Source organism: Nothobranchius furzeri, chromosome 13 (assembly GCF_043380555.1).
Source record: "Nothobranchius furzeri strain GRZ-AD chromosome 13, NfurGRZ-RIMD1, whole genome shotgun sequence".
Classification (NCBI taxonomy): Eukaryota; Metazoa; Chordata; class Actinopteri; order Cyprinodontiformes; family Nothobranchiidae; genus Nothobranchius; species Nothobranchius furzeri.
In genome coordinates, this window is record NC_091753.1 from 24,683,087 (window position 1) to 24,691,288 (window position 8,202).

Here is an 8,202-nt window from a genome sequence, read left to right on the forward strand (position 1 = left end):
GCATTCGAGCAAGCACGCTTGATAGTAATATTGCCGCAAAGCCAAACTTGTGAATGCACATTACATCATGGCGCAACAGAGGGAGGTGTCATCATCACGTGTGGAACTGCTGTCAAACTCCAGCAGAAAACTGTATTGAAAATGAAAGTAAACATGGCAATGAGTTTTACTTTTTCAAAAGAATCCGATGAGATGATAAACTGGAGCGATGCCGCGCTCCAGGAACTTCTTTCAGTCAGAACTGGAGTTCAGGTCACCTGACCATTCACGGGGACTGAGCGAGAGACACCTTTAGGAGCGGCTTGTGAAAAACGTAATGAGCACGGCTTCGATCTCAGTAAAAAGCAAGTTATGTCCAAGATAAACGTAAGTCTGCGGCAGCTGCTACCACTGTAACTTTTAAAACCAGAAGAGTACTCACCAAGCAAAGACTTTTCAGATGGTTACATCTAATGATTTTCCTCCCAGCCACAGACATTTTCTTGTTTTAGACATAAGTTGTTCAACAGTTACCAGCATATATGGCTACCGCTAGCTTGTTCAAACAGCGGCCGGCTCCAGACTCTGGGTGGTTCTTTTCTTGTCTAGTTCTGCCTCTCCCAGTTGCTGATTGGTTCTATTTTTCCATTCGCCTATCTTTGTCATTTTCTGATTAGATTTTTGTTGATGGTAATTTTTGTTGCCGCCTTTTATTTATTGATGGAATAAAATCCGAGAAACAGCGAAGCCGTGAAGGGTGAATAGCGAGGGACTACTGTATGTTATTTGTCAAAAATCATTAGAAGAATTCCTTGTGAATGATATGTTGCGGTGATTCTTGCATCTCTTCATGCATCGCTTAGCTTTAACGTCCATCATGGTTGCTCGGCGACAGCTGGGACATACGCTGAGGTAAGGGCAGCAATAAATATGAAGGCTACACCATCTAAATTCACACCTCCTGATGCCTTACACAAACTGGGTGTGCTGCGTCCTTGCAAGGATGCTGCTCCTGAATTTGGACACAGTACAAATGTTAATGAAGGGGTTCCAAAACCTCTACAGATGTTATCAAACCTTGACCACTAAAAGTTTTCATGTGACTTCGAATGTGATACCTGATGGAAAAAACTAAAGGAAATTTTTGAGTTTATTTTTAGAATAAATAAACCACTTTTTTGCCTTTTAAAGCTTCAGACATAGCTGTTTAACTTAGTTTAGGCCATTTCATTGGCTCATTTAGTTGATTCACTCGTTACAAATCTATTTTTGGGTGGCTGTGTGCCTTTTGTTCATACGGAAAAAGGATTTTATAAACAGGTTATTGATATCTTCATATTTCAAGTCTTAAAATAACATTTGAGCCATTTTGAAGTGTGTTTCTGTGAAAAGGTTAAAAAGTATCCTACCTGTTGTAGATGACTTTATTATCCAATCTCTAAAATTTTAAACTATGTCTATATTATTTAAAGGTACTCAACAGTTGCGTTATTTCTAGCTGAAATGTAAAGAATTTATCTCTGAAAGCACAAGAAATACTACATGTAGCTGTTGGTGTCTATGCTAGTGAATCCACAAAGACTACCATGGGATGACCAACAGCGGTGTAGAGGTTTCTCGAACAAAGTTGCATAAACCAGTTTTAATTTTTAGATTAGAGCAAGATGGCAGCATTTTGCTCTAGTCTTTGCTGTTCTTGATTTACCGTTAGCTCATCTGTCCTAAAGGACACAACTCTATTTCTCTGAACAGAGGCTGTTCAGAAAGCCATGTACGACAGGTAAAATGGTTATTTTTTATAACTTATGCTGAAGCCCATTTCAAAATGGCAGAAAAAAACAACAAAAAAACAAATTTAACGCAACATTTAAGAGTAATCAGGTGTGTGGGTCCCTGCTTCCCCTCGTGTGGAGCTCTTTTTGGATAAAACGAACCACACGTAGTTCCCTAACACGTTCACCACACTCTTCTCTAAATGAATGTATTAAATGTGAGTTTTAATAAGCCTTCACCAACAGACTACACCAAACTGTTTCCTTTTGTTTTTGTCTCCAGTTTAGTCTCATTACACGTGTTAAGTATTTATGACCAAAGCACAATGACCATTTCATTTCACACCTGTGTGTGTGTGTGTGTGTGTGTGTGTGTGTGTGTGTGTGTGTGTGTGTGTGTGTGTGTGTGTGTGTTTTATGACAGTGGGAGAAAACAAACTGTGACTGAGTTGAACAGAACATCTTCTTTGATCATTTCTGAAGCTACTTTCTAGTTGAACAAGACCAGTTTTGGATAGATCAACATCTGTTCACATGTTCAGTAAATGTTCTGCTGGTTTGTCTTAAAGCACACGTGTAAGCTCACCGTGGCATTTATTTTTGCTTTTAGAAAACAATCAGCCTCAGAAGGCTTTCTGCTAAAAAAAACAGTTGGGTTTGATATTTGTTGGAAGTCTTTTTTATTCTCTTAATGGAATATGATCTATATTTGAATGGATGCAATAATGTACATAATTGCATGTGTGTGTTTGTGTGTGTGTGTGTGTGTGTGTGTGTGTGTGTGTGTGTGTGTGTGTGTGTGTGTGTGTGTGTGTGTGTGTGTGTGTGTGAATCATGTGTAATAAATGAATTTTTCTCACACTTTTTGAAGACTGTTTATGATTTGAGTAATAGCAGTTGCTAGGTGGGTCTAAAGAAACAAGACTGCATTTAGGAAAATGTTGCATAAGTGTCTGCATGGAAATTCACATTTGGCTAAAAATGCAGCTTATTTCTTTTTTCTAAAATGTTTTTAAATACAGTAGGATTCATGTCTGCGGAGAACAGAGTGGTACCAGGGCGTGGTTCTCCATGGGACAGATGTGAACGGTTTGTCCTTTCAGCCATTTCTTCGCTTTATGCAGATCTGTGGCAGATGGTGTACTGGGTGTTGTTTTCTTCCTTTAGTTTCTTGTGGGACTCAAACTCACATTGGTGGTTTTGAATGCTGTTTAAAAACATACGGTCAAAGTGAGAAGAATCATACGGGGTTTGGCTGGATCCTGTCCTGGGCTGGTGAGCTGCCAAAGGAGGTGAGTGGGAGCTGAGGAAGGAGAAAAGAAGAACTCAGACACAACAGCCAAAAGACATCTTGTGCATGTCTGGCAGTGAGTACAGTATTCGCTTTGTTAGAGAAATAAAGCCTTCACAATGGGCCCCATTTTCTGTGACACATCTTTTAATCCTCAGGAGCCAGCCAAAGCGCATGGGGGGTTTCAGCTGTTGCATCGAGCGCTGTACAGCAGGAGTTGCATCCTGAAAACAGAGATTCAGGATTAAAAGGAAGTCGAGCCAAAATCTTCACCATTTTCTTGAGTAACTTTCAGTATGAGTCGAACACACTTCAGCCCCTTCTTGAGTGCTGAAAATAAAAGAAAAGAAAAGCAGTCTGACCACTTTGCAGAAAACACTTCCAGATGTTTTGTGTTTTTTGTCTCGTAAAACAATGCTGTGTTTAGATCCAACAAACTAACGATCCATCATAAACTCTTCCAGCTGTGTTCACCAGTGTAGATGGTTCCCTTAAAAAGAAAAGAAAACTATACAAGGATTCAGAGATATTTGACCTTCAGATTGGGCCCTGGTTCCTACGTTGTCATGCAGGAAGATGATGTTCCAAGTAGACCTCTCGTTTTCAATGAAGAAAAATGAACAGATGAATAAAGATGAACTGAAAAAGAGTAGAGAAAACATTAGGTACTGGCTTATGTTGGTTTCAACATTCACATGAGTCAATCTGCCATCCTTTGTTGAAATGAGTAAATATAAACTAGCTATAATCTGTCATTTTGATAATTCTGGAATGTTTAACTCAAGATGAAGCCCAATCCTGTGGATCTGGAATAATTTAGCTATGAATTATATGTGTGGTAATAGTTGATATATCTCTAAATCCATGCCTGTTAATGAAAAGTCAATATTTCCTCAAAACTTTCAGATTAGAAGTCTTTTCCATTTTGTCTCGTTCTATGAATTGTGTTTTAGATGTTTTTTAATCCCCAAAATCTTAAAAAAAGCTGAACAGTGAGGAAGCAGAGTCCGATGACTTTGGGTTGGACTCCTATCTCTTGTGCTGAGGTCACTGAAGTTGTCAATAAGCTCCTCTGTGGCAAGGCTTCGGGGGTGGATGACATCCTCCCGGAGTTCCTTAAGGCTCTGGATATTGTGGGGCTGTGTTGGCTGATGCAGCTCTGCAGTATCACATGGACATCGGGGGCAGCTCCACAAACTGGGGTGTTGGTCCCCCCCCTATTTAACCCTCTGGAGGCAGGCGTTGCAGATTTGCAACATTAAAACCTACCTACCTGGTTACTCCACATACGTATTTCATGAGCATTTTTTAACTCAGAAGTACCCCTGAAGTACTTAGTTGTTCGTCCTTTTATCAAAACTTATTTTGAGCCTGGGAGGGTTAAAAAGATCTAGGGTCTCATTTATCAAACATTGCGTAGGATCCTTACTAAAACCGTACATAAGCTCAGCAAAATAAATGTGCTTACGCCAAGCAGGTTTGTGATCCATCAAACATGGAATACGCACAGCTGCACACAATCTCCACTTCATAAATCGGAGACTAACAAAGTGTTTCTCAGCTGCATTTTAGTCACATCCTGCTCTCACCACACCCACTTACTGCCATAAATAGTCAATGCTAAGTGCCATGTGGATCTCATGCATATACATAAGCTGGCAGTTGCAACGCTCTGTCAATGACATGGCGACCGTAGATCAAGGTAGATCAAGGAAGATCAAGGAAGCGCTATTTCACAGAAGCAGAAATTGAGGTACCTGTGGGTGAGGTGGAGAAATGAAAGGAAGTGCTTTTGCAAAACAAAGAAGAGAAAATCCACAGAGTGGCACAGCGTTGCTGAAGCCGTCAATGTTATGAATTCTTCAGAGAGATCTGTGGCGGATATAAAAAAAATGGTCCAATTGGGATTTGATCTCCAGACTCCCAGGTGAAAGTCACACATGTTAACTAGTCAGCCAAGCAGGGATCTCCACTGCACAAGTATCCAGGGCACATGATCAATTGAATCACAGTGACTGGACTGTCACACAGACGCATGACATTCTGTCTCAATCTGCCCCCCTGCTGATATTCAGCATTCCGTATTCTGCGCTTCAGGCTGTATGTGTGTGTGTGCGTGTGGGCATGCGCGCATGTGTGTGTGCGCGTGTGTGTGTGCGTGTGGGGGGTCTTGTTCTGTCTGAAAACGAAGCAGTACAAGTGATAATGCTGCAGGATTTCATCATTTTATCCTTCTCAGCAGCAGCACTGCAGGTGCTCTCCATGTCCAGAATGTGCATACGCTAGTTCCTTAGTCAACTTAAAGTTGCACACATTTTTCCGCTAAGTTTTCTTTCATAAATCCCAAAGTTTGTGTGGAAAGTTGCTTACGCAGTTTTCCAACCCCATTTTGTGCATAAGCAAGCTTGATAAATGAGGCCCCTGATCACACTGATGAGCCTCCCTGGTAAGGTCTATTCAGGGGTTCTGGAGAGGAGGATCCAGCGGATTGTTGAAACTCGGATTCTGGAGGAGCAATGTGGTTTTCGCCCTGGCCATAGAACATGGACCAGCTGTATCCCATTAGGGCGATCCTGGAGGGTGCGTGGAAGTTCACCCAACCAATCTAGATGTTTTATGGATTTGGAGAAGGCATTTGACCGTGTCTCTTGGGAGGCCCTCTGAGGGCTACTCTGGGAGTATGAGGAACCAGGCCTTCTGATACGGGCTGTTAGGTCCCTGTATGACCGGTGTCAGAGCTTGGTCCACATCAGGGGCGTCGTCCTGGGGGGAAAAGTGGACCTGGCTACCCAGGGCCCAAGAGGGGAGAGGGGTCCATGATTCCCTCCCCCGTTATGATTTGGAAAACGTTGGGCCCCCTTGGTGTCAATTTGTTTCATTATATTGTTGTTGCCAGCTAAAGATGGGAAAGTAAAACCAGACTTTATGTCTGTGTTCGTTTTCCCCATAGGGGGATGACTTGACCGTGAGGTTATTTCAAGCTTCTCCCTCTGGCTAGAGTAGTGCTGTAGTGACAACAACATACGCTAACTAACTAATAATCATGAAGGGTGATTAGGCTTATTGTGGATGTATCATTGACCAGTTGATGTGGCAACAAATTAATGGATATATTTTTGTGGTTTATATTTTTACAATTCAAGTTAGTACACCTAAATAATCATTTACAAAAAGGCCAAAATGTTCACAGTATGTCTAACCTAGATAAGACACATTTATGAGTAAAGAACTGAAAATATATTTATAAAAAGCGATTGTATGAAAGTATATATGTTTGTGTCACTTTTGACTTTTAATGAACATATTTGCAACTTTTCACAATATCTTTGCATCTGTTCTAAACTATGTCCAGCACCTTATTGTTTACACTTGCCCGTTCTATTTTGATGGCAGCCTCAGCTCATTGTTAAACATAAATGACCTAAAGACAATCTGTCAACATAATAATCAATGTTTGGCCATATTTTTAAAATATTTTTAGCAGTTTATCGTGCATCAAATTGGCTTACAACTTACAATGGCTTTAAAAGTCAGGTTGACATATTTGTCTGTAAAGAAGCTAATCCCAGTTATTTATTCTTGTAGATGTAGAGAATTCAACATCAGATGCTGAAGGCAAGGAAGGTTGTGAGGAAGTGAGACCAGGTGAGCTGCTCATTGAGGCACCCTCAGGTTATTTACAGCAATCTTGTGTAACAGTATTTTGACCTGAAAGAAGTAGCTGCCAGTACTGTAGGTATGATGTATATTTACATGTAAAACTATAGACAGATTTAGGTTAACATACTGCACATGTGTTTCATATTTGTAGATGTGTGTAAAAGTGAGGAGGCAGGGGAGAGAGAACAGGAAGGACCAAGACAGGGAAATGCTGAGGAATTGTCAGATGACCCAGGACTGTGGCCAGAAAAGCTAACTGCTCAGGAGAGAGAGAGAGTCTAGTTTTCAGACTGTCTAGAGAAATTGTAGACTTGACCAAAGTGGCACCCAAAGACAAGGAAGGCAAAGAATTCCCCAACTACCTCCAATATGTTAAGGCGGGAAAAGATCATGACGGACTGGTTGATATATAGTGAGAGTGTAAAGGCTCTGTTCTGCATCCCATGTGTTCTGCTCTCTCATGAGCAAACAAGGCCATCTAAAAGTCCACTGAACAGCAAAGAGGGACTCCGGTTATCTAACATCAAGTGGCAAAAAATGTAAAGGAAGTTCCCAGAGCACGAGGCTCACACTCCTCATAAACAGTGCCATGTGAAGTGGAAAAGCCTCCTGAACTCACTATTGGAAGCCACAGGAGTAGATCAGCACCTTCAAAAACAGGTCCTAAAAGATGCAGAAATGCATACAAAAATCCTGGAGAGGCTTTTGGATGTAACTCTTCATTTGGCTTCAAGAAATCTTGCATTCAGAGGAAAAACAACACATTTAGATGATGTCCATAAAGGTAATTTACTTGGAACCCTTGAGTTGTTGGCCCATTATGATCCCCTCTTACATGAGCACTTAAAAAAGTTAGGCAAAAGAAGAAAGGATCCCGTTTAACTCACTATCTAAGTCCAGAGTCACAGAATGAATTCATTGAACTCTGTGGCAAGAGAGTGCTTACCACTATCTTGGAAGAAAGACAAAATGCAATATACTACTCAGTTATACGTGACTCAACCCCAGACATGTCCCATACAGAACAGAATGTGCTATTGGTAAGACATGTACATCATGACAAAGAAGGCTATGGTGTTTGGAAGATAGCTGAGAGGTTCATTGGATTCAGCGATTTCTACAAAAAGACAGGTCAGGAAATTTCTGAAATGATTAAACTGCAATCAAATGGCATACCTTTACAGGACTGTAGAGGACAAGGATATGACATTGGAGCGAACATGTCTGGGAAGGTGAAAGGTGTGCAGGCTCTTATTTCAAAAGCCAATCCACTCGCTACATTCTCCCCTGTGCTTCCCACACCCACAATCTTGTTGGTGTCCATGCAGCTGAATCATGTCCACAAATATCAACATTTTTTGGATCTGTAAACCCAGAGTGGTGGGCAATCTTGAAGGAAAAGACCGGGTGTTCTCTTCATCGTCTGTCTGACACTCGATGGAGTGCCTGCATTGTGTCACGGCGTGTGGGCGAGGTGAGCGAAGGTGAGGCGAGGATCCA